Source organism: Pinus tabuliformis, chromosome X (assembly GCF_031772625.1).
Source record: "Pinus tabuliformis cultivar Carrire ecotype Pingquan chromosome X, CPIR1, whole genome shotgun sequence".
Lineage (NCBI taxonomy): Eukaryota > Viridiplantae > Streptophyta > Pinopsida > Pinales > Pinaceae > Pinus > Pinus tabuliformis.
This window is the reverse complement of record NC_142308.1, coordinates 1,591,076,967-1,591,083,920: the sequence shown is the minus strand read 5'-3', so window position 1 is coordinate 1,591,083,920 and position 6,954 is coordinate 1,591,076,967. Positions and strand designations below refer to the sequence as shown.

At 40.6% G+C, this 6,954-nt stretch overlaps 1 pseudogene; it reads right to left on the bottom strand.

Annotated features, from left to right (window-relative positions):
* Window positions 1–1,953: 1,953 nt before the first annotated feature.
* Window positions 1,954–2,430, bottom strand: LOC149146108 (elongation factor 1-alpha pseudogene; annotated as a pseudogene).
* Window positions 2,431–6,954: the final 4,524 nt, after the last annotated feature.

Below are 6,954 nucleotides of genomic sequence, written 5' to 3'. Positions count from 1 at the left end.
AGTGCTTGAGGATTCTCCTTTGAAACCTATTCTAGGCTTTTCATGTTGATGTTTTTGATTTTTCAGAATAGTCTCAAGTATTTGAGAGCTTTTACAGCCCTTTTTAATTTTCTCCAACTCCTTTCTCAGAGACACTATTTCGGCCTCGCGTTCTTCACAAGTCTCTTCATTTTCTTTAAGCTTTGCTTGCAAGACATCTTCTCTCCTTCTTATTTCCTCATTTTCCACTTTGAGATAAATGATTTTGTTTCATAGTTTCTCATTTTCTTCAATAGCACTTATTAACAGTTCATCTACATTTCCTTCCAGCCCTAAGTCATCATCATCTGTGAGTGCCATGAATAATGCTTCTTGGCTTTCATCATGATCACTTTCCTCATCTGATCTATTTTTGATGACCATAAATTCATCCTCATCAGACTCATCTTGCTTAGGGAAGAAGTTTTTCTTATTGAACCCTTTCTTTTTATGTGCCATTCTTTTAGAATTTCCTTCATCATCAATGTCATGTTTATGAGGACATTTTGCTGCATAATGACATATTTTACCACATTTAAAACAGATAAGAGGATACTTGCCTTTAAGCTTAGATCCTCTCTTCATATTTCATACAAATTGAGCCAATTCGGATTCCACATCTGACCCATCACAACAGTCATTCCTTTCTTTCCCCTTCTTTGACTTTGAGGCCTTGAATGTTGCATCTTTGGAGCTTGGGCCACCTTTCCTCATTTCATAGGCAGTGAGAATTCCATGGAGTTCGTCCATTTTGAGGGTATCTATATCTTTTTATTCTTCTATAGTGCTTATTTTGGAGTCAAACCTATCTGGAAGAGACCTTAATACCTTTTGAACAATGGTACTTTCTTCCACTTTTTCATCCAATCCTTTCAAGGAATTTACCACTTCGCTACTCGGAGGAGGTATGCTGCAATATCTTCTTCATCTTCCATCCTCAAACTTTCAAATTGTCTTCTCTGAGTTTGAAGCTTTTCCTTTTTGAATTTTGAGTCTCCATCGTACAAGCCAACTAGCTTCTCCCACATTTCTTTGGCAGAGATATAGTGCATGATTTTTGTAAACTCGGAATCAGTGATTCCACTAGTGATGGATTTCATGGCCTTTGCATTTGCGATGTAGGCTTTCCTCTCGTCTTGTTCTGTTGGAAGAGTGGAAGTAGTTTTATATTCATTTTGAACAAAAATCCAAACTTCAGGTCCAAGGGACATTAAGTAGTAGGTCATTCTTTTCTTCCAGAAACCAAAGTTGGTGCCATCGAACAAATGAGGTCTTCCTTATGCTTCGTGATTTCTCATCATGGCTGCGGATCCTTCTTCAAGCTGTTAGGCTAGTATGAAGAAGCTTGCTCTGATACCAATTGTTGGAAATACTAAGAGGGGCGGTGAATTAGTATTTCTTACTATTTATTTTTTAATTGTTCTAGTGATTTCCAACAACCTCTATAGATATGTGTATGTATACACAGAACACAGAAATCAATAGCTGAATTTAATGCTTTTATTAAAACTCAAGACAGTGCAAAGAAATAAATACAATATAAGTATAAATCTGATTGTGAATAGTTTCCAAGCTCCAACTTGTACTTTAGTGAGGCTCCAACCTCCAGAGCACCAACTCTGTTTTGCAGTGGTTCTACACTTAGGATCACCTACCCCAATGACTTCAGTCATGTTCAGTTCTGAGGCTCCAACCCAACCTTGGTATAAACAGGGATGTTGCTGCACTCTATTCAGTTGAGGTTGTCTCACTCTTGCTCTCCTGCCTCTGCTACTTCTGCTACCTCTACTATCTCACCCTCGGGTTCTTCACCACCATAACCACACCAACAGTTCTCTGTTTCTACTATTTTATACATTCCCATGCCTTTTTCCATTCATTTCTTCTTGTACTGCTATCCCGCAAAACCGCCTTTTAGTATGGCCCTCCCGCTTGTTAACCTGCGTGCATCTGTATCGCCCGCGACTGTTGGATCTGCCCATCATGTTGTATCTGTTGTCCATCCTTCAAAATACCCGATTCAAAAACCTCTGGTGGTAGAATCAATAATCAAAACAACACAATCGGCCTGTGATGTACCCGTAATCATGTTCTTGATAAAGTCACGATGGCCTAGTGCATCAATGATGGTACAGCAATACTTGGTTGTCTCAAACTTCCAGAGAGCAATGTCAATAGTAATACCACACTCGTGCTCAGCCTTAAGCTTGTCAAGAACCCAGGCATACTTGAATGACCTTTTGTTCATTTCTGCAGCTTCCTTCTCAAAACGCTCAATCACACGCTTGTCGATACCACCAAGCTTGTAAATAAGATGACTGGTAGTGGTGGACTTGCCAGAGTTGACATGTCCTATGACCACAATATTGATGTGGGTCTTCTCTTTACCCATGGTTTTCTAAAAACCAAGTATTCCTGAATAAAAAATGTGAATAAGTAGCTTCATCTTCCCACCAAAAAAGAATCGCAGAGCTCCCCTCCTTCTCTCTCCACCTACTCCGATGGCTCTGTGTGCTCCTCTTATTCAGCTCTATTTGCTCCTCTCGTCTCTATCTGCTCCTCGAATATTTCCATATTGACATCAATGACAATCTGTGTCAAACACCTCCTACTGGAAAAGTTTGTTGGCTCTCTACTCTTTCTTCCCTCTGACTATCTGTAGTCTCTTCAGCAAATTCCTCCTCTGAAAGGGGATTTAGTCTTTGTCTTTTTGTTCCAGGATGTCCTGAAGGTTCATTGGAGGGGATAGTTGTTTCCATGTCTCTCTTTCTATTTCTTTCCTCATTTAGAGGAGTTTGCAAAATGGAGGTTCTCCCACGTTTCCCTGAGTGGGAAGAGTATGTATTTGGGCCTGTTCTTTGGAAGTTTCAGGCTGCTTAGACATTGTAGATTGTTCTGTGGTTTGAATGCTGGTCTCTAATTCCTTGCCTTTTGATGTTCCTATGGCTGGTGTGCTTGTTTCCTGTGAAGGTTGCTGAGAGGTTCCCGTGATGGAGGCACCTATTCCTGATCTTTGAGATAACTCAAATGGTACCTACCCAAAAGAATCCAGGTCAAGTGTTTTCTCAAGATCTCTCATAACATTCTCAATATTCACCTATTCACTATCATGTTCTACTACGGTCTCTTCCCTCCATTCATCCATATTTGCAAATTGTTCAATCTCTAGAATCCTATGGTGAATGTATGGTGACAACCTGTTTTTCATTCTCCTATCACAGATGAAGCTACTAGGGTCATTTGTGCAACTTAAAATGATCTTCTAGAATTTTCTCTGCTTCTCTCCATGCTTCCCTATCATTGCAGACAAAAGGGCCTAACTGATTTTTTATTCTGAGTTGAGCTTTATTTTTGGCTTTGCAAAAATGAACCATGTCTGTATGTATCATTTGTCTGAAATATTCCAACGCAAATAGTCTCATTGGGACGTATTTTGGTAATTTGAAAGGGCAGAGCTCACATCCATATATCCTGATTTCTGTATGGTTCTTGTATAGGTACCAATCACCTATTCTGTACTGCTTGGAGAGCTGTAGGATTCTCTTGATGTCACCACTGATCCTAGGAGGGGAAACCCTTGTCAATAAGGTGGTTGCTGGGTAAAAAAATTGATCAATGAACTCATTGTATGAGTAAGGGGATTCGTAGGATGCATGGAAGATGGGACTCCAAAAGATAACAGACCTTGGATCACCTTTAGGGTCAAGTTTCTTGATAGGGAAAGGGAAGTACTTATACTGATAATACAACATAAGATGATAGATGAAAGTGGTGTATTTGAAGACTCCTTCATTGTCTAGTCTCAGGAATTGGTCATGAATTTTATTGGCAATATAGGAGGCATAATCATACTTGACAGCAGGGGGTTGTCCAGGAGTAAAAATTGACAACAACACTAAGGTTATGTCATCAACATACTCACTAGTGTTGAATCCCATGATTAAGGATATCATATCAACAATGAGTCTTCCCATGTCTATGAAGAAAGTTTGCAGATAGGGAGGTGGGCCTTTGGGTTAATGTTTAGGCAACATGAAAGTCTGACAAATACGGTTCAGTTCTGACTGGGACAATTGAGTGGATTTCTCAAGTAAATATCCTATAGAAAGGGGAGTGAGAGCTTGACCAGGGGAAAATTGCAACATTTCATTAATGGATGCAGCTGTTATGGGGAAGAGGATTGTTTGACTTGGGGACATAACAACTCTGAGGTTAGGGTCATACTTTGCCTGGCATTGATGAATTAGATCAGGGAAAACATGGAATCAGGGGAGAAAATACCTGGGAAGGTTGGATTCCTACAATCCCAAGATATCTGAGCCATTTAGGTAGTGGTCTCTAGCTTGGAAAAAGACTTTAAGGTGGTTTTTATCAGTGGATAAGTCTTTTATCTAAAAATCTTTATCCGCAAGAGGTAGATAGTCTAAATCTTTATGAGGGGCATTCATGGGTGCAACAGACAAAGCCATAGGGGTTTCAATTTCTGGTTCTTGTGGATTCAGAAAGGAATTTGGGTTTTTGGTGAAAAATGGGAAAATTAACAGGTTTGGGAACTTATATGATGAAACAAAGACTGAATTTGCAATGAATTTTGCCTTTCTCTGTGGATTTTATAATGTAAAACCAAAACTTGCAGGGTTTCGGCAGAAATTGGATAAATACCTATATTTGGGGAATGAACAGTGTAATGACAGGTGCTGACGGTGGCTAACAGGTTCTGGGCTGTGTCGGCTACAATTTTCTTAGTAAGGTGATGGTTGGAAAGCTTGGACGTCCTTTGCATGGGAGCACGGGTTGTTGTACAGAATAATGAAAGCGACACCTTGTTGGTTTTATTCACAAAGTCAAAGTTGGCGGAAGTTTTTATTATTCGGGCGGATGACATAAGTGGGAAAGTATGTTTTGTTGTATGCAGAGGGTGGTAAGTGGTATGGTATCACACCTCTTTTGGAGATGGGCAGTATTTGGCCGGGAGCCAGTGATTCCACAGGCTTTGCGATGCGTGGCGAGGTACTGTGCAGAAACCACTTTGTGATCTCGCGCTAACGCATGGTCATAAAGTGGTGTGCGATATTTTTAATGGCTGTTGGATGATGGAGGCAAATATACATATTCATAAGTGATTCAGGATTAGAAGTAAATCAAATACACTAATGCAATCATACAAATACACCAGTATATAGGAGCAAACCAAGATAGCTTTATTGATAAGTAACAGGGTTCAGGAAGAGATACAACCCATAGGGCTCCAATCCAGCATCTCCTTCCCAGCAGAATGGAATTCCTTCTTCAGCTCCCTTCAAAGCATTAAGCATCCAATGATCCAACCACAAACCAACAACAATTCTTTGCAATAACAAAATTCCAGCCTCTAGATCCCATGGAGGAGAGATCTATATATAGTTATTTTGGAGAGAGGATGAGTCAGCTTGAGATCTGACTAGTGTCCTCTCCCTCTCTCAGTTCTTGAGTCCACTTGGAGGTTCTTGCTTCCACTTGGAGATTTGGAACCTCTTACTCATCACCAGTCGAATTCCTTGATACAAGTGTCATTTTGGAAGCTTCCTGGGCATTGACACATTGAAGAATGAGCCTGCCAATTGTCCAATTACGCTCAGCGCAGGTAGCCTTTGTTGGAGTTGACATTCAATGCAGGTAGACAGTGGAGCAGTTGACATTCAGCGCAGATGCTCAGTGGAGCAGTTGACATGATCTAGAATTGGCTTGTTTTTGAGTGTTTTCAGGTGGAGAACTTCTGTTAATTGTTGTGGTTAGCTGGCCTTGTTCCTCTAGGGGTAGGAACAACATGTTTAGGGACTTTGGATCCCTTGATTATGGAAATTTCATGCCCAATGCTGTAAGGCACAAAAATGTCTATAACAACAGACCACGTGTCCCAACGGGTTTCCAAAGGGAACGAGGAATGTTCACTTCTTAAGGTTTAGCAGAATCTGATGTCATCGGCAAGTATCCAGCATCAAGTGTAAGTTTTCTACATGGTGTTTAACTAATTTGAAGACACTTCAGTCATCTAGATAGACCTCCAAGAACTTGTGGATGTATTCTTTGAATGCGGCAATAACGATGTGTGAAAAGATGGTTGACACATTCTTTAATCCAAATGGCATAACGGTGTATTGAAAGTAGCCCCATTCCATTGCGAAGGTCATCTTGCTCTTGTCTTCCAGCGTGATTTTGATCTGGTGGTACCCTGAGAACCCATCCATGAACAAATATGCTTCTTGTTTGCCAACGTTTTCCAATACTTCATCTGTGAATGGTGTCAGGAATGGGTCATGTACACAGGCGTCATTCAACTTCCTGAGGTCCACGCATATTCTTATTTCGCCCTTCTAATTTTTCTCCTATACTACCATAGGGCTCACCTAGTCAGATTCTTTCACTGGCTCGATAATTCCAGCTGCGAGCATTTTGCTTAAATCTACGCAGACCTTTTCCTTGTACTTCGGATTCAAGCGGTAAGGCCTCTTCTTGACTAACTTCACGTCAAGTTTTAGGGTGATCTTCATCAGCCCTAAGTCGCCAACAATCCCTTTTAAATCCATAATTTTGGTTGGGAATAAGTCTTGGTATTCATGGAGTAACTCAGCAACCTTATCCATTGTGGCATCATCCAAATAGTCACCGAGCATTGCATACTTTGGTTCCAACTCTGTCCCAATGTTTACCTACTTTGTTTTTAGTGATGCAGTGATGTCGGGATCCTCAATAAATGGTCCTCAAACCTCGTGACAGCCTTCAGTTTTGGGAATGTTAATATTCCATGGGTCCTCTCATCCTCCTCAATATTTACATTGTAACACTCCAATGCACAGCTTAGCTGTGTCTCCCATTCCGGCTGAAGCACTTCCATTGGTTCCTTGGGTATTTTGAGATAGTTGCTTTTACTGCTTGTAGTGCATCATCAATCGTATC